At 38.3% G+C, this 25,247-nt stretch overlaps 1 protein-coding gene and 1 long non-coding RNA gene across 11 annotated transcripts in view; both read right to left on the bottom strand.

The window, feature by feature from the left end:
- Positions 1–25,247, bottom strand: part of LOC120860242 (nuclear factor 1 B-type) — a 256,907-nt gene that overhangs the window by 138,760 nt on the left and 92,900 nt on the right. The window lies entirely within an intron of this gene.
- On the bottom strand, positions 1,772–24,586 carry LOC120860246. The gene is made up of 3 exons (XR_005720287.1): positions 24,576–24,586; positions 7,838–7,846; positions 1,772–3,894 (listed from the first exon to the last, which is right to left on the bottom strand). It is a non-coding gene; the product is annotated as an uncharacterized LOC120860246 (long non-coding RNA).

Here is a 25,247-nt window from a genome sequence, read left to right as displayed (position 1 = left end):
CACAATGTCAATTAAAACCAAATTTAGCTTTAAAACTCCATGACCTCTACCATTTTTTTAGGTTAGCTGAAAAGGATCTATTGACTAGCTTTGTGAGCGGAACAGTTGAATGCTACTTTAGATAGAAAATTATTTCTTTCACTCTATAAGAATAATTATCACGGCGATTACACAATTATTATAATTATATCTGTAAGAACTGTTATTGGGAATTTATCTCTTGAAACAGTCTCATGCCTTGCAGGGGACATTTATCTTTTTTAATGATCACCAACACAAGTGTCTTTTCTTGTAGCTATATAAGTGATTTTACCTCTTTCTATTAATATCCTCTCGCAGGCTTTAAAAGCCAAAGGAGACAGCCCCCACATTTTTCTCCTTAAAGACACTGTTTCAGTTAAGCCAGGCCTGTGGCAGTTTCTGAGACAGAAAGCTCACACTTCCCCTTCATGGCAACACAACCTTCACCATGTGCTCTCCTAAATGGATGGAAAACCCCCCAAAAAAGCCCCTCCAATCTGTGTTTCATAAACTGTACTCCAAGAGAAGTAGCAATAAAGTTTATTACAGACCTAAAGTATCTGCATAAACCCGGTTAATTGAAAAGTGGGTGGAGAAGGCTGCCAAATTAAATGTTTACATTAGCACAGCTGTATTGTAAAAACATTCTGCCCCCTGTGCTTTGTAATTATAAGATATTTCTGGACTGTGTATCTCTACAAAGTTTATCTCCACTGCCAAGAGTGTCTTGGCACGGAGCGGCTGCAGCTCTTGGCAGCCAGGAGCCCTGCGCGCGGGCAGGATCTAAAATGGCTGCCAAGCGGCCTCCTGAAATGTCGCCGGCCTGGCCCGCCTCACCCAGGGCAGAGGGCAGCCGGCGGCCGGGCAGACCCACGCCGGCCTCGCAGGAAGCCAAGAAGCACATTTCCCACAGAAAGACGGCCTGCTATCACAACTTTTTCTTTTTTTTTTTAAGTTGCTTGAAAAACTACAAAGCAATATTGCAATGTTCCAAGTTATAAAGTGGTGACAGGGGTCTTTTCTGAAGCCTACTCACCTCCACATGTTATGACGCCTGTGCTCACAACGTTTGCTACTCATGAGCGGAACTCACGTAATTTTCTGGGGAAGAAAGTAAAGGAACTCCCCACTACAGGGAAATGCACAACAGGAAAGCTTGAGCAAAGACCACATTTTCCCATCTGCAACGCACGATTCTGACCGGATTGAGAGTCTGTGGCAAAGCCTGTGTATATGCAAGATGAAAACCAAAAAGCTATGTAATTTGCTTCCTTCTCTTTCGTTAAGGAGCGATGCTTCTTTTACATCGTTAAAGTAACAAATTTGAAGGGGGAAAAAGTTTTCTATGGCAAATATCCATAGCACAAAACCTACTTAACGGTAAAAATTGAGACCAAATCCATAGCGACTGCAAGTTCCAAGAGCTGACCAAAAGGAGGGCGGGCTGGACAGAGAGGGACTGCATGGAACTCCAGCCATCCAGTTTAGTCCCGGGGCTGTGGGTGTGTCCGTGTGTGTGTGTGTCTGTGTCTGTGTGTGTGTGTGTGTGTGTGTTCAGTCCTATCGGACTCTTTGTGACCCCATCCAGTTTACTCCTGGTGTGTGTGTGTGTTTTCAGTCATATCTGACTTAGCGACCCCACAGACCGTGGCCTTCCAGGCTCCGCTGTCCATTGGATTTTTTCAGGCAAGAATACTGGAGTGGGTTGCCATTTCCTCTTCCAAGGGATTCTGACCCAGGGATCAAACTCACATCTCCTGGGTCTCCTGCATTGGCAGGTGCATTCTTCACCACTAAGCCACCTGGGAAGCCCTACTCCTGGTAGGAATGTACACAACACTTGAAGTACAAAAGTACAGCTAGATCTTGCCAGATGCGTACTGTCTCTGTCTTATTTTTTCTCTCTTAGACTTAAGTCCCAGCTAAAATGCTTTGTTCACAGCTGCCAAATATTGCATAATGAGGTCACTGGATTCTTCTCTTTTAGGGTGTTCCACAATTATAAGCCCAGGTTGAGAGACACAGTAGGCCTGGTATACTATCCTATAATCATTATTGGCAGTGATTATGGTTCCGTAATTCTAAGCTTCAACTGAATCCAACATTGCCTCTGCCGAGAGATAATTCAGAGGTGAAAGATGAATTCCATGATGCTGACAGAGACCGGTGGCACTCATTATACTCATGGTGCTTATTCCCTAAATGCCCAGGCTTTCTAGCTTTAATTATAAGTCCACACACTCAGCAGAGCCACACCAGTAATTTCTACTTTATTTTTTTAAATGCCCATCAAAAAAGAAGAAACGCCAATGTCTCTTTAATGGTGTATTCTGAATACTGTTCTTTCTCCCGTACTCATGTGAAATATATATAAAGGTGCCTATGTACACATATTTCTTGAGTGTTTTTAAGGTAGAAAATTTTCTCATAATCTTGCAGAAAAAAACATATGGGAATTTTTAGCCATTGTTTAATTAGTTATCAAGAGAGTCAGTCACATGGCTGTACAATAGCAGGACACTCTTTAGTGACTGGTGAACCAAAGTTGGTGTGTTCAGAAAATATTCACTATGAATTTACTAATACTTTTAAAACTTGAGCTTCGTTTTTTTCACTTTCAAGTAAGTTTATGGTTTGATACCATTAACTTCTTTTTTTCCTTGAGAGTTCCCAAATTCTGAAATGACAAACTATTCGACAAACAGAGGAATTTAACAAATGTTGATCTATCACCTACTACATGTAGAGACTCTGCTATAACATACAGAAATAGGAGATTAAGACATGTTTTACACAAAACACTAAAAAATAGTTTCAGATTTTTTCTTATATGAGTCATTTCAGGTACATATTGCCAAGTAGATATATTCTGTATCCCCAACTAAAGTACAAATGTCTAAAAATCATACACTTTATGTCTCACTGAGTACACAAAACAGTGAAATACATATAAAACAGATCCCGACACTGGAAAGGAACCTAGTGAGGATAAATGCAATTAGTTACATAAAGCACCAGTGCCTCATATGTTCTATGTGTTTAAATGTTCTATACCCTCTCTTTCATCAGCAGATATCTTCTGGATAAAGAACAATAAATAATGGTAAGGCTAATAGTCAGTGGGCATTTGTTTACTTGTCCAAGAGTGTTCTCAGTACTCTAGGTGGATTTCTTCCTTGCAATAAACACTGTGTGATAGGTATTAATATTATTAGCCCCATTTTCAGGTAAGAAAACTTGCCTCAGGCTATTCTACAAACAACTAAAACAGTCAGGAATTAAACTCAATCAAATCTGACTGCAGAATCCCATATAAATCTGCTAGTTTCTCAAATTAGAAGTGTCACCATCAGACTGAAAGAGAGAGGCCACATAGAGGTTACTCCTCTACAATTACAAGGTTTTTTGGGCAACCTTCCTAATTTTTGACACATAATGTCCCAATTTTCCTGGCAGAAGCCTCACTTGAATGAAGGCTGCTGACTGTAGTGAGTTTATGTTGTGGTTTGGTAATGTGCACAGGCTGGGAGAAGGATGAGACCAGAAAACCCTTTTTGCCCGTGGCAGGCCACAAATTGAGGACTAAGTCGCTGCATGCAGTTGAATGGCAAAGGGCCAGTTCAGCATGAGCAGCTCAGTGCCATGATAACATGTGACCACCAGACACCCTTTTCAAAGTCACTGCCATCTTCACTCCCCACAAACCACCTAATCGCCCACCAAAGTTCCGAGACTTCACCACAGCCTCAAGTAATTCCCCCTCTAAGCCACATCTTGCAAATGACAGCCTGATTTCTCCCCCTGTGCCGTTTTTCCCTTGAATGTTACTTCAGGCTTAGCTGTACTTAACCAGGGTTTGGGGTCTGATCTATTCTGCAGGGAAGAGCCAGCTTCCATTGCCACCTGAAAGAGATCCACCAACCCCGCTCTCACCACATCCTCCTCCTCCTCCTCCTCCTCCTCCTCAGATGAATGAGATTCAAAGAAAAAGTGCAAGGGCAAAATGCTTCTTTGCTTCAGTTTAGGTGGTTAGTTTCAACACAGAGCACAGAATCATCACACTCACAAGGTCAAGCAACACAGGATGATGTCTCCACTTGAAAATACAGCCAGCCACACCCAGGATACAAAATCTAAGACGAAAGATTATTTCCCATCCCCCAAATAGTTTTATTTTCCCCCCAAAGTCACTTTGAATCATCTTTCACATTTTATTCTCTTATTTGTAATCTTATTTTATTTATTTATTTTTAATTTGTAATCATTTTAACAACCTCAAGATAGATCATTTTTAGAACTCAAGGCAAAGTTCTGGCTCATCTTTAAGAGAATAAACTGCTGCTGCTGCTAAGTCGCTTCAGTCGTGTCCGACTCTGTGTGACCCCATAGACAGTAGCCCACCAGTATCCCCATCCCTGGGATTCTCCAGGCAAGAACCCTGGAGTGAGTTGCCATTTCCTTCTCCAATGCATGAAAGTGAAAAGTGAAACTGCTACTAGGTGTTAAATTCAATGGCTGTTTGAATTTTCATTGCAATTGGCACCCATTCCAACATCAAGGTTAAACTGTCAAAGAGAAATAAATTAAACATATTTCTAAATTTGTTAATTCAAGAAAATTTAATTACTCTCACTTCCACTCCAGACAAAACCATAGATGAATTTATGTCTCAGAAACTTTAGTATGAATTAAGATCAGACTTATTCATACTAACTTACTCAAATCCATAAAAACTAACATGGCCTAAACTTATTCTACTGCCTTGCAAGGGTAATATACTAACATTCTCTGGGTAGTTTTACTACCAAAGATTTTTTTAAATAACTGTTCAGAACTACTTTTTATAAAATAGTATAAAATTTCCCCATATTCCCCATATTATGGTCACTCCAATGACCATAATATAAAAATCATTTTGCCAAAAAAGTTTCCTGGAAATTTTCCTCATTTGAGGTGCCTGCGATTACTTTCACAAACTGAAAAAGACTACTCAACATTCTTTGAAGGTGCACAGTATTCTATTTAGGGGAGAAAGTACATATTTCAAAACATGCAAAAATATTCATTATTTTTCAAATAGCTGCAGCATGAAATTTACCTAGACCTGATTCAGCCTATTTTTGTATTTATTTTCAATATGATATGATTTCTGCCCTTATTCCCTACTTGAAACACTCCACCTTTAGGGTGGTAGGGAGAAAATGTCAAAAGTGGAAGAATGAAACTGTATGAAAATAAAAATGCTTTCTGATTTAAAAATATAAGTTTTCTGATAACTTACATGTCAGAACAGACAGGAAAGAAACATTTAATGCTTACTCATAGATTTCTTTCCCACATAATCTGTACAAAATTATGTTATCTGCCTTTTGAAGAATTAGTAGATCATAGACTAATTTTTTTTTTACATAAATAATGAGAAAATGCTGCAGATTATGCTTCAGGCTGTTTTTTACCAAGTTTTGTTTTCTTTTTTTAATAGTTATTCTTACCACTTACTTAAGAATGTTCCTTTCATCATTAAATAATTGTTCATCTCAAATACTAAGCTGGTATTTCTTTAAACAAAGACCATGTTATTACACTGCTGATAACTTTAGGTTTAGAAGAAAAAAAGAATCAAAATTGATCAGCAAATGCAATGACGAGTCCTGACAGACTCAATGTTTATTAGAAGGCAATTGCTAGAGAACGTGGCCTTAATTGTGCATACATATTTTTACTCATTAAGATGAATAACCAATAAAATCCCACACTATGGTGTCCCAGCCTTATAACACATTAATAAAGTTTCTTAAAGGTTCTGGCAGGGGGCCAGCACAGTCCATTAACTCTTTGCAAGTTGTAAAAAGAAGGAAAGTCATTTCAGTCTGTTTTGTGGTTATGAATGAAACAGCAGGCAGCCTGTATGGAAACGTCACTTTGGATATGGTATTGGTAATGGATGCTTTGCTGCTCAATCAGAATAGTGTGGGGAGAAGTTAATGCACCCCACACATCCCAAGCCCTGATGCACTGCAAAGCTAATCTAGTTAAAGGTGGAGGGAAAAGAGCAGAGGACTTCAGGTTCAGAAGATCTGTTTATTCCGCTAGTACGCACTGCATCTGGATAATCGTGCCCACTGTGAAACACAAAATTATAGAATACATTTGAAGTGACGAGGACTGCTTTTCCCTGATTATTCTTTTTCCTAACAAAACGTGCCTTCTGGGGTATCCACTTAGTCAAGTCTGGGCTGTAAATTAGTAAAACATCTTTAAGTTAATGTAAGAGGCAAAATTCTACCTTGTAACTTTCTGTTTGGCACACTTGAATTAAGTCATACAAATCACTGCAATGATTGGTAGCTTGTGTTTGTCTCTGACTTTGCCTAACAATTTGAATTGGAGAGCGATATTCTCCCCAAAGCTTTGCAGGGCCATCTGTTCTCATTTTTCGTGACACTACAAACATTTTCCTTTGGAAAATGGATTCAGTATTTTGCTTCCTTTTCAGAATGAAGAGTGGAAAACTTGAATGAAACTAAATATATAAAAAGGCATCCAAGTTGTACAACTAAAGTTGTAAATGTGGAGGGCATTTAAAACATTTTTCTTCTGGTTAAGATCTCTACCCTTTCATCTGCTCCAGGATCAGGAGAAAAGTTCCTAATTTTTCTTAAAAAAATGTTTTTACAAAAAATAATTTGAAGTATTTACAAGATCGGAAAAAAAAAAAAAAACTAAGAAAAGATTAACAACCTTGAGTTTGAGAACACCAAAAATTTAGAATAGCTTTACGAATTGTTTTTGGCATTTCAATGGTGAAGGAAATACTAAAATATAAGCATACACAAAAACGCACACACACAGTCTTCTTAAATTCCCAACCCAAATATGAATAGCATCATTAGTCAGTTACTTCTGATTGTTAAAACCACAAATTGGCTGTAATGATCTGTCACTTCACATGAGGCCAAAATATAAAATTTCAAGCAGAAGAGGTAATACAGTAAGTACAATAGAAAACATCTTCATTATTTTAATTTTGTTCTGTTTAAAATTTTGCTAGGAAAAAGAAGAAAGAATATTTTAAACTATCACGTGTAAATGTTCTTGAATGAGTCCTTAAAAACTTCCCATTTCAAATTTCATTTATTCAGAGTCAGTTTTGATATGTATCAAGATAGCTGTATCTCTTGTACACTGCAGATTTTCCAGGAAGTTAGTATGTAATGTATTTCTGACTCAGTAAAACTAAAGAAATCCTAGTTAACAGGTTGAAATCGTACTGAAATCATACATCTGCATGTACATGATTATTTTGTCTCTGTTTAGACTAAAAGCAAAATACTTAATAATCATTCCCTAAAGCTTAGAATATTTATAGCATACATATGTGTCTACCATGTTAGGAATCACTCCAACCTGGGAAAAACCCAAAATAAAAACGCAATCTTTCATTTAAAAAAATACTGCACTTAACTTCATGTCCATGATACTGTATTTTTAAAATATGTATTGTCTCTGTTTAATGGCAATATTACCTGTGTTAATTTTTTCAATCTGGAATTAGAATTAATTTTAAAAACTGCATTCAAAAAACAACCTGAATTCAGGTATTAATGGATTTGGGAGATTTCTTAAAAGGAATACACTTCATTCCCTAGAATGCTAGTATGGAACTAAAGAGAAATGTACAGAAACACAATATATGGGCTATAAAGATTTATCTACATTAGTTAATTTAAAAAATAAAATAAAATAATCTTAGTAACTTTAAAATGACATTACTATAAAAAGTAGTGCAAATGGAGAAAAGTTTTGACCACTCCACTGTCTACTTCTAAAAATATTAGGATAATCCCTTAAGGCAAGGAACCAACAAACTGTAATTCAACAGAAGACACAGAGTCCAGAGGCAGGAGCAAAGCAAGGTAAAGGGAGTAGGTGATGAGTGTGAGGTCAGAGGTTTGTTCATTTATAACAGAGATGCTAACCACCCAGCACAGCTGTACTGATGATCTCTCTACCTCTCCTACCAGCCCAGCTTGGGGGCACCCTTCAGGTCAGGCCTCTCCTGGACCCTACAATGAAGTGTGAGTTAAAACATACGGTGGCATGTTATGAAAATGACTAACTTTTTTATGACAATAACATTGCCCTTAAAGGAAAGGAAGTGTGTACTTTGGAAAGATCTTCAACATCAAATAATGAACAAAAGATTAAAATATTTAAAGAACTGTCTGTCAGTTCCCATCAAAGCAATATATCCCTGGGCTTCATAGATAACTGCATTTTAGCTGGTATTAATTAACACTACTGCTGCTGCGCCGCTTCAGTCATGTCCGACTCCGTGCGACCCCATAGACGGCAGCCCACTGGGCTTCTCTGTCCCTGGGATTCTCCAGGCAAGAACACTGGAGTGGGTTGCCATTTCCTTACCACTGCCTAGTGTAAATGCAAATACAGTACCACTTTTTAAAGAAGCGCCGCCACCTCTAGAGGTAGGCGTGTGTGTGTGCGCGCGTGCACTCAGTCGTGTCGGACTTTTTGAGACCCCATGGACTGTAGCCTGCCGCATTCCTCTGTCCATGGAATTTTCCAAGGATACTGGAATGGGTTGCCATTTCCTGCTCTAAGGGATCTTCCCTACCCAGGGATCGAACCCTCATCTCTTACATCTCCTACATTGGCAGATGGATTATTTACCACTAATGCCACCTGGGAAGCCCAGAGGTAGGTAGGTGGGCATTCCTAAAAAATGAACTGTTTCCATGCTGCCGCTGCTGCTGCTGCTGCTGCTAAGTCGCTTCAGTCGTGTCCGACTCTGTGCGACCCCATAGACGGCAGCCCACCAGGCTCCTCCATCCCTGGGACTCTCCACACAAGAACACTGGAGTGGGTGTTTCCATGCTAAAGAGACATAAGTATATAAAATTTCAGAGAGATCCTAGCATACATCTACAAAGAACTTCTAGAACCTGCTTAAATGAACAAATCAAAAGACTCATATTAATAACCACTATACTTCAATTGATGAAAGCAAAACTACTCCAATTCATTTTAAGGTGTGATGAGTCACATAAACCACTCATTGACTTAAATTACTCACATGCTTTTGCTGCTGTTCTGTAAGGTTATATAAATAATTATACCTTCATTTAATTTTTAAGCTGAATCACCTCTTAAAGGACAAAATTAAAAATATTAAAGTAGAGTGCACCTCACAATGTGTTGGTTAAGTATCTCTAGAAAATAAGAATTAAAAAAAAGTCAGAAGGAAACTAACAACTTTAGATGAGTCAATACAAAACATAGGATTTGAAGTTTCAAAGCAAAAATTTCCTTATTAAAACTAAGTGGGTTTCCTACTGATTAATTATGTGAATAATTTAGGAAATCACCTTAAAATATTGTAATTCTTCCAAACAAAAACACATTTCTAAAATGTCTATTCTTATAATATTGCCTATAACACTTGTTTAATAAATGTTTGCTAGATAAATGGACTTAAACTCTGCAATAAAAACAATATCACTCACATTTATAAAGCTTTACAACCTACAAAACACTTTCACATAAGTTTCCTTATCCTAACAACAGTGTTGGTAGTTATTATTAACCCCATTTCATAGATAAGGAAATTAAGGCTCAAAGAGATTGAATGTTTTACCCAAGGTCATAGACCTAATAAATTCACTGCTTAGAGAATAATTAGCTTAAGTTTAGAGAAGTCACTTCCTTCTTCCCTATTCTGTTCTGAGACACACAAACATAACATTCATTGCATGTGAAATATACAAGCAAATATTATATATCAGTCGCTGCATACTTAAATTATTTGCCTATTTCCATTTATACTTTTGTAGACACTGTTTTGAAAAGGTAATATAACATAATTATATCTTCCTTTCAAAAATTTTCTGATAATCCTCTCATTGCCTAGGAAGTTTACACAGCCTAAAGACAGAGCAGAGTCAGGAGACTCATGTCTTAATTATCAACCACCATTAAGTTCATCTTTGATAAGTTACTTATTCACCCCAGCTCTCAGGTTCATCATAAGTCAAATAAGGGATTTATAACAAACACTTTCTAAATTCCTTCTGTCATCCATGCTCCACGTGGTTCTCAAGCTTTAACATGCCTACAAATCATCTGAAGAGTGTGTTCTAACCCAGTTTCAGGCTTATCTTCAGAGATCTGATTATTAAATCAAATCAGAATGGGGCCCATGACTCTGCCCTGCTAAGAAGCCCATGACAGATCAGATGCTGCTGGTTTGGGAACCACACTTTATAAACTATAAACCTGTATTCTTTTTCACATTTTGATTCTCCATCTCTATTTTCTTGGCCCTACTTGTGTTTACACATTTGAAATGTATTCTTATTTTACTCAATATAAAAGTCCTGCTGAGACCTGCTTATTCAGAAGTGCAGTGAGCATAGAAGGAGGCATGCACTGTAAAGATGGTCATCATTCTGGATAATTTAAACTTGAAAAGACACTATTACTTAAAATATGTACATACATTGTGCCTATGCTTGTATGTCCATTAAGAAAATCTGGAAAGAGAAGAAATTTAGGAATGAGTGAAGGACTAAGAGAGAAACAAGGGGAAGAAGGACATTTGCTTTTCATTTTTACTTATATGTGGTATATAATGATTTTCTGTAAATGTATTACTTATTAATTTTTAAAGTAAATAGGTGTGTAAAAATAACTCATGTCAAGCTCATTAATGGGGTTCTTAGTAAAGCAAGAAAAGAAAAATAATGGCTGGCACAATCTTTATTTAATCTCCAAAAACACCAACTAGAACATGTTTCTATAGACTCTGTAGTATATTTGTAATTGAAAAAAAAAAAACAGAAAGTAAAACAAGCAGCTTAAAAAATTTTGTCTCTGGTGTACATTTAATGGTGGTCAATGAAAAATAGAAGTGATAGCACTGAACATCTGCAAATACTAGTTGAAGGCAATTTTATGAATAAATGATTGTTAAAAGTTAACTAACAAGGAAAGATTTGGGTATTTCAGAATTTAAAAATGTCAGAAAACAAATGTGTGAAAAGTTATACTGAAGTGAGAATTTTGCCTATTCTAAATTTATAATGCATTCAGATTCAATTGTAAAGAAAGTAAAAAGTACATCAACAAAAAGTCATAAGAAAAAGAATTAGAAACCATTACTTTAAAAACTATCAGATAAACTTCAAGGATTACTTTCAAGAGTCAGATAAAGATGGACCATTTGTTAATGGAGATTTTCTCTGAATGATGTACTGAGATGGAGTCTAACTTCCTACCTTATATACTTCTACAATACGACAATATTACTACAAAAGCAATTATTCCTCTTGTTATCTAAGCAAAATTTAATAAAGAATTCTCAACCTGCTTGTCCACTTATTTGCATTATAACTTGGATAAATGGCCCAATATCTCAGAGCTCCTTTAATCAATTTGTAAAAGATAAAAAAGTAATCTCTTCCAAGCAGGTCTGAGGTGAGAATTGAGACACTACATGTAAATTCCCAACAGAGTGCCTTGTTCGTGGTGAGTGTGCAATAAATAATAGGTATTATCATTGCTCTTAGTAATGATGATAAAGCTGGTACATTTCCAATTCTATCTGACACAGCAGAATTTCAAGTTAGTCACATATAATATTCAATATGAAGAAAAACACAGATGCTTCCCTGGTGGCTCAGAAGGTAAAGAATCCATCTGTAATGCAGGAGACCTGGGTTTGATCCCTGGGCTGGGAAGATCCCCTGGAGGAGGGCATGGCCACCCACTCCAGCTTCCTTGCCTGGAGAATCCCCAAGAACAGAGGAGCCTGGCAGGCTACAGTCCATGGGGTCACAACGAGTTGAACACGACTGAGCAACTAAGCACAGCATAGCAGTGCATGTTTATAAAAGATAGAATGCCAAAGGTGAGCTGAGAAGCTAAAGGTCAGTGGTCAAGAATTTTTGTTTTTTCATTTTTCTAAAATGAATTTAAATACAAAATAAAACACCTAAATCATTTTAAACTAATGGTCATCTGCAAAAAAAAATGTATATATATATATATAAATTGACAAGCAAGCTGAGGTGATGCCACAGGGAAGGTCTGTATTAACATGGAGGCATCTATTAGTTTATCTACTCTGCTGACCCCTCAAAAAGTCCTGTGAATATGGGGCAGACACAAAAGAACTTCAGGTATGAGAAAGGCCAGAAGCAGGATTCAAGTGGGTGCCACCAAGGTTTATCTGTATCCATTGGTAGGAATGAAGATTCTGTGTATGTGTGTATAGAAAGTTGAGGAGGAGGTAAAATTCCACAAACATAAGTAAATCCCAGAAGAAAGATACTGTATGCTCCAAAGGGTTTACATTACCCTTGCTACAACAGCAAGGTCAAGGCCACATTAACAGTCACTTCAATTCCATCACACTCACGTGACACTACGAACTATGCTGTATTTGCCAAAATTGCTTTTAGAGTCATGCTAAAGAAAGGAAAATTAGTATACTTTCCAGTAAAAAATCTGCATCCAGCAGCCCAGCAACTAAAAGTCATTTATTTCACAAGGAATACTCTGGCCTGTTTGTATAGGACATGATGCTTTACACTACAAACTAAAATAGCTATCCCCATCCATCTTCTAAAATATTGCCATAGCAGCATAAGTAAGTTATGAATAATTTTTGGAAAGTGCTATTGGGCAGAACTCAATAAAATTAAGTGGAAAATATGTGAAATGATTTAATATCTGAATTCTTAAGTATGCTATACTCAAAAGTCATATTCCATGTAGTGAGCTGACCATTTTGATCAACTGCTTTATAATGCCCAAAGGAAAAATAGAATGAATAGTAATTTCCAAACCTTCTGGGCAGTAACTTGGCACAGGTTACATCTTTTACATATATTATATGCAACCCACACTAATTCCTATTTAAAGTAGACAGAATCTAAATTAGATTGCCTTACAAATTATTTCTGGAGTGTGCATGAACAACCAAAAGATTAAGATATAAATTATCTAATTACTTAATAACGTTGGGAGATAGAAGAAAAAGATACAAACTAAGCAAAGTCTAAATTTACATTATTTTGGAAGACTCATAAAATCCTGCTCTGAGTGGTCATGTTGCTAATTATTTTATTTGAGATAGATAAAACAAATAGGAGGGTCATTCTGAGAGAAGAGAAAATCAGAGTAAGAAAATAAAATATTTATGGGCAGTGAGGGGGTGCAACAATGTAAGTCATTAGATCCTGCTGTGAGTGAGTGAGTGAGTCCAAGTCGCTCAGTCCTGTCTGACTCTTTGAGACTACTTTGCCAATAAACTGTATTTTCTTTTTCTTTTTTAATTTTTGGGCTGCACAACGATGTATGAAGGATCTTAGTTCCTGGACCAGGGATCGAACCCATGCCTCGTATGAGAAGTGTGGAGCCTTAATCATTGGATCACCAGGGAAGTTCCCTAAACTGTACTTTCTGAAGCAGACGTAGTCTCCTCTGTAATTGCTGAGAGTTCTTCTATTACTTTGTGGCACTCACAGCATTTTTAAGAAGAAAACAAAGATTGCTGAACCTAACAAAGGAATAAGAATAATGAGGTGTGAACAACAAGGCAGCATTTGGAAGGAATACATTTTCCCGAAGGAAAAATACCAAAGGAACAGGCCAGTTGTCCAGGAAATACAGACAAACATGATCACCATATTCAAGCCAAATATACAATGAAATATTTTTTAAAATTTACAATTGTTTTGTTTCCATGATACATTCAAGAATCTGATTCCAAATTACAAACTCCAAACTGTGTTTCTGATTTTTTCTGTGTTTCTGGCTTTTCCTAAACTACCATAAATGTTTTTCCTCAAGCAGCACCTGATAAAACCCAGATTCTACCCACTGGCATTTTATCCAAGCCAGCAGATCTTCGAAAAGGCTCCTGAAAAAGATTTTTCATATATTAATCCGAGACTCTGAAGGTCCTGGGCAAGCACAAGTATTATAGAACTCTGAGTTGGACTCCTGGCCACCAGAGAGACCAATCACTATCCATGTCCCTCAGCTAGTCCACAGAGATCCCTTCATTTCTATATTTGATTTTGGTATTTAGTTTATTAGAGATTTTACCGAGGGCCACAAGAGGCTATTGCTACTGCCCAGAGTTGGTCAAGTGTTTGACATCTGAAGTGCATGATCCCTTTTTCCCCATGAGTCTGAAGTAGAAAAGTATCTCTTTCAATACACTGATCTTATCATAGCTGATGATATCTTTCTATTAGCCTGTAGTCTCATAAGTTCAGGCACTTTCAGTTATTGATCTACCAGCCACTGCCATCATCAAGACACTTATTAAGTACTTGTTTGTTTACATTGCTCTTGGAGGCACAATACCGAGTGATTGTTTTTTAAAGAAACACTTTCTATCCTCTAAGGAACCTAAAACCCTTCCTCTCTTAGTCTATTACTACCTCTAACGAGAGACCATTAAATTACCGCCTCAGTCTCCAACTACAAAAACATTTCTTAAGTGCTCAGTTCAGTTCAGTCGCTCAGTCGTGTCCGATTCTTTGCGACCCCATGAACCGCAGCACGCCAGGCCTCCCTGTCCATCACCAACTCCCGGAGTCCACCTAAACCAATGTCCATCAAATCAGTGATGCCATCCAACCATCTCATCCTCTGTTGTCCCCTTCCCCTCCTGCCTTCAATCTTTCCCAGCATCAGGGTCTTCTCCACTGAGTCAGCTCTTCGCATGAGGTGGCCAAAGTATTGGAGTTTCAGCTTCAACATCAGTCCTTCCAATGAACACCCAGGATTGATCTCCTTTAGGATGGACTGGTTGGATCTCCTTGCAGTCCAAGGTACTCTCAAGAGTTTTCTCCAACACCACAGTTCAAAAGCATCAATTCTTTGGCACTCAGCTTTCTTTATAGTCCAACGCTCACATTCATACATGACCACTGGAAAAACAATAGCATCTTAAGTGCTAGTTCTTCATTAAAAGGTGGCTAATGAAAGAGGAGAGTGAAAAAGTTGGCTTAAAGCTCAACATTCAGAAAACGACAATCATGGGATCTGGTCCCATCACTTCATGGGAAGTAGATGGGGAAACAGTGGAAACAGTGTCAGACTTTATTTTTGGGGGCTTCACAGTTAGAACTGGACATGGAACAACAGACTGGTTCCAAATAGGAAAAGGAGTACATCAAGGCTGTATATTGTCACCCTGCTTATTTAACTTCTATGCAGAGTACATTATGAGAAACACTGGACTGGAAGAAGCACAAGCTGGAATCAAGATTGCCGGGAGAAATATCAATAACCTCAGATATGCAGATGACACCACCCTTATGGCAGAAAGTGAAGAGGAACTCAAAAACCTCTTGATGAAAGTGAAAGAGGAGAGTGAAAAAGTTGGCTTAAAGCTCAACATTCATAAAGCTAAGATCATGGCATCCAGTCCCATCACTTCATGGGAACTAGATTGGGAAATAGTGGAAACAGTGTCAGACTTTATTTTGGGGGGCTCCAAAATCACTGAGGATGGTGATTGCACCCATGAAATTAAAAAGTTATGACCAACCTAGATAGCATATTCAAAAGCAGAGACATTACTTTGCCGACTAAGGTCCGTCTAGTCAAGGCTATGGTTTTTCCTGTGGTCATGTATGGATGTGAGAGTTGGACTATGAAGAAAGCTGAGTGCCAAAGAATTGATGCTTTTGAACTGTGGTGTTGGAGAAGACTCTTAAGATTCCCTTGGACTGCAAGGAGGTCTAACCAGTCCATTCTGAAGGAGATCAGTCCTGGGTGTTCATTTGAAGGACTGATACTAAAGGTGAAACTCCACTACTTTGGCCACCTCATGCGAAGAGTTGACTCATTGGAAAAGACTCTGATGCTGGGAGGGATTGAGGGCAGGAGGAGAAGGGGACGTCAGAGGATGAGATGGCTGGATGGCATCACCGACTCGATGGACGTGAGTCTGAGTGAACTCCAGGAGTTGGTGATGGACAGGGAGGCCTGGCATGCTGCAATTCATGGGATCGCAAAGAGTCGGACACAACTGAGCGACTGAACTGAACTGAACTGAATAAAACTCAGGTAGATAAACCAGTTTGGAAGAAATTTTGATTTTTAGCCTTTTTTCACCCCTAAGATGTTACATCTGATGGAGTTTTGTAAGACCTGTTATTTCCACTCTGCCACATTTAAAGGCTTTTTCATTTTTTAAAACATTTTATATTTAGGACTATCAACATTTTCAATAAGAATAGCAAATCTAAGGGCCAAATAATGATATCATTTATCATCTTGATATAAACATTACTATTTATTATCTATATATAAATTTAGGTTGTTGGACAGATGGGCAGAACTATATTGTGTCCTGAGAAATTTTAATATAGAGTCATTTTGTGGCACTAGGTTAAAGAAAAGTTTGAATTGAAAAGATTTTTCCAAATAAGATGTAATTTAGGGTTACAATGTCAAAACTATAAACCTCAAATTAAACTTACTAACTATTTTGGTTTGCAGACTCATTTACTCAAAATCACAGACAACTCTACATTTGTTGCAAGAGAATGAACTCAAGGCGGGATCTTATTCATTCACGTTATTCCTGTTTTATGTCTTATGGAGGAGGCATGTTTGCTGGGGTTTGTTTTGTTTTGTTTCTTTTACTAAATGGCGAGTAATGTTACAGAGATAAATGTAACTGCCTACCAACACCCCAGGGCAGAATTCAAGAAGAAAGCTTAAGTAAATCACACTACATTTGACAACATTTAAATGGCAACCCACTCCAGTATTCTTGCCTGGAGAACTCCATGGACAGAGGAGCTGGTGGGCTTCAGTCCATGGAGTCACAAAGGGTGGGACACGACTGAGTGACTTTCACTCTTTGATGAGATTTAAGAAATTCAGGGTTCTTCAGATGACAAGAAAATGGCATGTTCTTGTTTATATGGTGGAATTAAAGCTATGGTGAATAAAACAACACATCAAACATTCTCCTAGAAGCCAATATTTTGACTTGCTATGTCAGCATCTACCCTGTGACTCCGAAGGCCAAGCTTCCATGCCTGGGACCTGGAGCAACTTCCCCAGGAGAGGATGCATCTGCACATCAGCTACTTCATCTCCAGCCCTGAGAGAGCATCAGAGCAGCCGCCCTCCTCTGTGGTGAACACTAATATCAGCATGCCATGCCTTCTTCACAGTGAGTGCAGGAATACCCACCTCGCCCCCAGCAGCCTGGGGTCTGCTGGGCTCATGAGCCTCCTTTCCAGGTGGCGAGAAGGCAGAGTCAGGGAATAAGATCCCCTGACATCTCTCCACCCAGGATTACCAAACACATGTTCTAAATTTTTCTCATTAATTATTACTGATAATAATGACCATGTAGGTCCATTGCAAAGTCTTACACCACAAAGAGAACACAGTCCTTTCTAATTAGTACATGCATCAAGGTAAACGCACCTCTCTGAAGCTGTCGTAAAGCCCTTGTTGTGGTTCTCAGGCTCAGAGAGAGATGCTTCGATTCTGCTTCATGCATTGGAGTAGTGGAAAGATTAGCATTTCCAAGTACTAAGAATCTGTGGCAGGGGGACAATTAAGAGGTAGATTATTCTGCGTAAGGGGTCTTCCTTCCTACCAAACCTAGAGTTCTAGGGAAATCGGAAGCCCTGCTTCCGGGAGCCTTGGTTTCTTCTTGCTGTCACTCTGGATGCTAGGCTCACAGTGCCCTGGCCAGTGGACCACCGCCGACAGATCTCACATCTCAGGTGCCCGTTACCCCCACACCCTCAACACTAACAAATCTCAGCCCTCCCCTTACTCCCTCCTCTTCTTCTGGCCCCTCTCCCAGCTCTTCACTCTTCCCTAAGAAACCCTCATTTCCTTTCCAGAAAACTTCCTTCATCAAAGTGTCACTTCCTCGTTTTTGCCCCATATCATTATTAAAACTCAGGCAGGTCCAGATGATTTTCTACCACTCAGAGCTCCTGCTCTTCATCCAGTGAAACCTAGCTCTGCTCTTTCCCCCGATCTCCCCAACAAAAACACACACCCCATCCCTGTCTTCCTTCCTGGCCCTCTCTGTACCTCCCAGGGACAGTTTTCTGCTCTGAACTAGATTTTATCCTGCCTATAGCCTATCTAGCTTCCTCCCAAGTCTATGAGCTTTTCTATGACCATAATTCACAGCAAGTTGCTAAATTTTGTGTGCCCGGGTCAAGTCAAATATTGACACAATCAGAAATTCTTCTGCCCTCCTGATTCAAGCTTCCGATTGATATCCTCACATTTCACTTGAAATCCAGAATCTTCTCCCTTGTAACCTGGCTACTATCCTATATCTCAAAGTGACTTTGAAATCCCAAAGTTTGAAATCTCCTATTCCTTGAATAATATTTCAAACCAGTGTTAGACACTCAGTACTGATCATATGCTAAAGTGTGTTAGTTGCTCAGTCGTGTCCAACTCTTTGTGATCCCATGGACTGTAGCCTGCCAGGGTCCTCTGTCCATGGGGTTCTCCAGGCAGGAATTCTGGAGTGGATAGCCATTTCCTTCTCTAGGGGATCTTCCCAACCCAGGGACTGAACTTGGGTCCCCTGCATTGATGGCAGATTCTTTATCATCTGAGCCAGGAAGGAAGCCCAATTGTAAGCTAGGTACTATGTAAAGATGCATTATCATACCCAGGCCTCACAATAACCCGATGAGATATTAATAGATTAGACTGAAACATTTATGATTTCAGATATTCAACTGGTTTTCACCTATAGAACTGTTATTAGGTATTTATATGTGCAAAATTATTGGCCTCATTTCACAGTGGGACAAACTGAGGCTCAAGGAGACAAAATAATTTCCCCAATGTCACACAACTAAGACCTCAGAGCTCAGGTCTCACTACCACACTGTCTCTGGAGCATGTCTCACATCCAGCTTTGCAGACCTGGCCTTATCTGCAGATCTTTTCTTAGGCAAAGCTAATTTTTCCCTCCATTAGTTCCTTTAACAGCCAGACTAAGACCCATTTCCTTCCTTGAAGTTTTCCTAACAAATCCGGAACCAAGCTAATCCCAGTCTCCCTTGAATCCATGAGACAGGAACATGAACTCACCCACTTACGCCCTCTACCCCTCTCCTCATTCTTTACCAATGGGCTGTTTCTTCTCAAACTAAACATCATAGTTGACAAGGACAAGAAACCTTAAAAGGGATCCCCTTTCCCCTCCCGTGCCACTATCTGCTCACGCATAAAGTGAAGGTGTTAGGAAGGACTAGCAGTCCTCAAATTGGCTTCTAGATGAAACAATGAAAACGAAAAAACTGAATTTAATTTAAAAGTGAAGTGCCAGTATATAAAATAGATCAAGGTGAGCCTGATTTAGAGGGGGAGGCATAAAAAGACCACCTACTTAGCATCACCCACTATCTTTTCCTCCATAAACACAAATGACTACAAGCTTGGATTGAAACTGGAGGAAGCAAGCTGCCAAGTCTCTTTGACCGTTGGATCCATCTTTCCAATGCTCTGAAGAAGCCCTTCTCAAGCTGAGCTGTACTAAATCAGTACAAAACAGGGCATGCATGCATGCTCAGTGTCTAAGCCATATCCTGTTCTTTTTGCGACCCCCTGGACTGTAGCTTACTGGGCTCCTTTGTCCGTGGGATTTTCCAGGCAAGAACACTGGGAGTGCATCGCCATTTCCTTCTCCAGGGATCTTCCCAACCTAGGGATCAAGCCTGTATCTTCTGCACTGGCAGGCAGGTTCTTTACCACTGAGTAACCAGAGAAGCCCAAACAGGACATAAGCAGTACTAAAGCCCTTTGGATATCGCAAAGACTTCCTCCCATGTCAGCTGCTCCCAGTCTCTCATTTTTCCCAAACATTTTCTACATTCCACTATTGTTAACTTTCAAGAACACTGCTTGGAGCCCATAACTCTCTTGTTCAGACAACTGCAGTAGATCCCTATTACCTGCCGTGGAAGGCAGAATTCTAAGTTGGTCCCTTAAATGTCCTGCCTGTTGGTCTACACACTCTGCGTAGTCTCAGGACTGTGAATGTGAGAGATTTTAATTTCAAGATTAGATTATATGACACAACTGACCTTAAATTACGGAAGTAATTCAGGTGAACCTGATGTAGTCACTATGAGCTCTTTAAAAGTAGAACATTTTCTCTAGTTTGTCTCAGAAGGTAAAATCAGAGAGATTCAAAGCAGAAGACAGCATTAATGTGCCATTGGTGGCCTAAACATGGAGACAGCCACATGGTAAGGACAGGGGACAGACCCCTGAGAGCCCACAAAGAAATCCAGACCTCAGTCCTCCACCCATAAGCAGCTCAATTCTGCCATTCATAAGAATGAACTTGAAAATAGATTTTTCCTCTGAACCTCCAGAGCAGACCTCACCCCAGTGGACTCCTTGACTTCAGTCTTACAATAAGCATCATAGAGAATGTAGCCACACTGCGCTGGACTTCGGACCAATGAAAGTGCATACTAATAAATGTGTGTTGCTGTAAATTGGTGGTAATCTGTTACACAGCACAAGAATCATGAATAAAGTCACTGAATAAAGTCACTTCATGCAGTGTTCAGGGTCCTCAATGGCCACTTTCTAAATTCTAGGTTCAGCTCCCCTGACACAAAGTCAGACACTTCAAGACCCAGGGAGCTAAACCACTGTGTTTTTGCCCATGCTACTGCCCCAAGTCTGTCCTTCTCTTTATCCACAGCACTTGGGAACCAGTACGCCATGCAGACCAGATCAAATGCCATTTTCATCCTAGAACTTTTCCTAGTCTGCGGACTCAGCATTAATCCTGAATTTCTGCTGCCCCCTCAGAATATTACTTATAGCTCTATCTTGTCAGTTACACAGCTATCCAGAGGCTCAGAGGATTAACTCTCAGAGGAGTTAGGCACTATGCCTGGATCATAGAGCCGCAGAGTAGGGACTTGACCACAAAACTCTTCTCTTCTTAACAGAAGCCAGGCTGCACTTTGGGTACTTTGAGCAGCAGAGTGGATCTCAGAGCTAACTACTTTAACTGGGCCCTCCACTTTCTAATAACTGACTACACTAGATGTCAGTTCAAACTTGTGATACTAATTAATTTTTATGTTGCATTACTTCTCTGAATGGCAATCTATTTGCAATAATTCTAGAATGCATAACTCCCACCCACAGTTCCCAGAAGAAACACATTTAGATATGAACACTGTTAAAAATTAGCATTCCAGAATTTTTTTCTTAATTTTAGGACATTTATTTACAAAAATGTAACCATTCATTATTTAATAATTACACTGACTTCTTTTGTACTTTGAGTACTTTCCCTGTTGTACAATTCCATGGGAGAGAGAAATCAAAAAGGAAAATTTTGAAAAATTATGTTGGACCTCACTGTTTAAAGAAAAGAAAAAAATGAAGAAGCTGTTAAAGGTATAGATTAGAGCCAATCTAATTTCAGTGAAATGGAAAAACAGAGAAACTTTCCTATCAGTTCTAGCTCAATTCCTCTACACCGCCACCTGATAAGGAGATGGTGGTGCCTATGATTGATAGGGGCTTCCCTGGAGGCTAAGAGGGCAACTGTAGCAGTAGGAACCCACCTGGTCCCACAGCTCTAGCTGTGGCTTCCTTCCCAGGCACCCTGCATTCCATCAGCCCCTCAACTACACTCCAGTTTGCCAAGAAGCCACCAATGAGTGTTCTGTATACCTTCTAGGATTTTGTCCTTCTAGTAAATAGGCTTCTACCTAACCCATCAACAATTTAAAAAATACTCAAAGACACAAGCTCATAATAAAATGAAACCCAAAAAGTCCCTTGTTAAATCCAACCTCATCCCTTATAAACAACTTTTTATTGAGTAAACTTTCTGACATACTCAGAAGGCCATATTCAAAAAGCATAAAGTGGAAAACAAGCTATAAAAACTATACCACACTGAACAATTATATGCCAACAAACTGGACAATCTAGAGAAAAATGGATAATTATTAGAAACATACAGCTTACCAAGACTAAATCAGGAAGAAGGAGAAAATCTGAACAGACCAAGGAGATTAAATCAGCAAAGAATCTCCCAGTGAAGAAAGGACCAGGACCAGACGGCTTCCTTGGTGAATTTTACCAAACATTTAAAGAAGAATGAAGAATTATTCTCAAACTCTTCCAAAAAACGGAAGAGTCAAGAACACTCTTAAACTTCTTTTATGAGGCCAGCATTATCCCAATACTAAAATCAGTAAGTATAGGCCACTATTCCTGATGAATATAGATGCAAAAATTCTAAATAAACTAGCAAACCAAATATGGCAGCATGTTAAAAGCATCATTCACCATGTGCAAGTGAGATATATTCTTGGAATGCAAGGATGATTCAATATATGCAAATAAATCAATGTGATACATCACATTCATAAAATGAAAGAAGCATATGATCATCTCAACTGATGCATAAAAAGTATTTGACAAATTTCAACATCCATTTATGTGAAAAGCTCTTAATAAATTAGGTATAGCAAGAACATGTCTCAACATAAAAAAGGCCATACATGACAATCTTGAAGCTAATGTCATACTCATTGAGGAAAGATAGAAAGTTTTTCCTCCAAGATCAGGAGCAAGACAAGGAGGCCCACTCTCACCACACATATTCAACATATTAATAATACTAGAAGTCCTAGCTAATCAGGCAAGGAAAAAAAAAAGGTATCAAAATTGGAAAGAAAGAAGTAAAACTGTCTCTATTTGCAGATGACATGATTTTATATTAATACACAGAAAATCCTAAAAAAGTCAATAAACAAACAAAAAGCTGTTAGATCTAACCAGTGAATTCAGCAGAGTTGCAAGATACAAAATTGGTAGCATTTCTATGCACTAATAATGAATTTTCTAAAAAAGAAATAAAGAAATCAATACCATTTACAATCCCATCAAAAATAATAAAATACTTATGAATAAATGTAACTAAGGAGTTGAAAGATTTCTATTCCAAAAACTATAAGACACTGATGAAATGAATCGTAGTAGACATAAATACATGGAAAGGTATCTCATGTTCATGGACAGGAAAAACTAATATTGTTAAGATGTCAATACCACCAAAATCATCTAGAGGATTAATGCAATCCTTATCAAGCTTCCAAAGGTATTTTTTTTTTAACAGAAGTAGCAAAACCACCAGTGAAATTTATAAGGAACCACAAAAGACCCTAAATAGCAAAAGAATCCTGAGAAAGAAGATCAAAGCAGGAAGCATCACACATCATGATTTCAAGCTATACTATAAAACTGTAGTCATCAAAACAGGAAGTTACTGGCATAAAAAAGAGACAAATAGATCAGTGGAAGAAAATCGAGAACCCAGATATAACCCCAAGCATATGTAGTTAACTAATATTTGACAAGAAGGCCAAGAACACTCAATAGAAAAAAAAAAAATAGTCTTTTCAATGAGTCATGCTAAGGGGTAGTAGGGGAGGAAAGGATTGGGAGATTGGAGTTAGCAGATACCAATATTATATATAGAATGAATAAACAAGGTCCTACTGCATAGCACAGAGAACTATATTCAATATCCTATGATAAACCATAATGGAAAAGCATACAAAAAAGGGTGTACACATATGTATAACCAAATCATTTTCCTGTACAGCAGAAACTAACACAACATTGTAAATCAACTGTACATCAGTAAAAAATTTTTTAAAGGTAAGTGGTACTGAGATAATTTGCTCTTCACATGTAAAAAAAATGAAACTGGCCCCATATTTTATACTACTTTCCAAAATCAACTTGAATTAAAGACAATGTAAGGCCTGAAACAATGAAACTCCTAGAAGAAAACACAGAAACAAAGCTCCCTGACATGGCTCTTGGTAATGATTTTTGGATATGATATTTAAAACACAAACAACAAAATCAAAAATAAACAAATGGGACTACATCAAACTAAAAAGCTGCATAACAAAAGAAATCATCAACAAAGTAAAAATCATATATGTGATAAGGGGTTAATACCTAAAACATATAAAGAACTCAGGTTTTAGATTAATATACAAAACAATTCAGCAGCAAAAACAAAAAACAATTTAAAAATGGACAAAGGAACTGAATAGATATTTCTTCAAAGAAGATGCATGAAAGGCCAACAGGTATATAAAAATATACTTATCACTAGTTGTTAGGAAAATGAAAATTAAAACCACAATGAAGTATCAATCACCTCATCACTGTAAAAAAGACCATCATCAAAAAGACAAGAGATAACAAATGTTGGTGTGGAAGTGGAAAAAAGGGAATACATCCAAAGGTAAGGAAAACACTAGATAGAGAAGAACAAATACTGTATGACCTCACTTGTATGTAGGATCTAAACAAACAAACTTACAGAAAAAGAAATCACACTTGTGGTTACCAGAGGCCGAAGGTGGAGAGTGGGAGAACTGGAGGCTGGTGGTCAAAAGATACAAACTTCCAGTTACAAGGTAAGTAAGTAGCAGGGATGTAACATACAACATTGTGACTACAGCTAACCCAGCTATATGATATATAGGGAAGTTGCTAGGAGAGTAAATCCTAAGAGTTCTTAATCACAGGGAAAATATTTCTTTCCTTTTTTCTTTATTTTACCTATATAAGAAGACAGGTGTTAGCTGAAACTATTGTGGTAATCATTTCACAATATAAATGTATACAGTGATGTATGTCAATTATTTTTCAAAACTGGGGTTGGGGGGGAAAGCCACACTAGCATTTTCTGAGACCTCTGCTCCACTGATAGCACAGCTGTTTTCTGGCCGCCACATCATACCTCCATATGGAGACCCTATTTCGCTAATCATGGAACACTATGACCTCACCACTAAAAATAAACAGCTAAGAACCATGGAAAGTAACTGGAAGTGAAAGAGTCCTGAACAAAAATCAGCTTTATATGATCTCAGTTTAATCATCTGCCCTGTCTTGCTCTTTTCCAGAATGATATATTTTCCATTATCATATTTTCTTTACCACTAATGTAGGTATATAGTTGCTTCCCTTCAAGGATATTAAGTGGTTTTTTAATTGTATAAATTCTCCTCTGAGAGCACTTTTTATATATGACCTGTAGGGTTTGTTTATTTGAATGCATTTGATTTGGATATTAAGAATTCAAATCCTAAGGAATTCTATGAGAAAAT

This window comes from Oryx dammah, unplaced genomic scaffold (genome assembly GCF_014754425.2).
Source record: "Oryx dammah isolate SB20612 unplaced genomic scaffold, SCBI_Odam_1.1 HiC_scaffold_11050, whole genome shotgun sequence".
Classification (NCBI taxonomy): domain Eukaryota; kingdom Metazoa; phylum Chordata; class Mammalia; order Artiodactyla; family Bovidae; genus Oryx; species Oryx dammah.
This window is presented reverse-complemented; position numbering and strand designations above follow the sequence as displayed.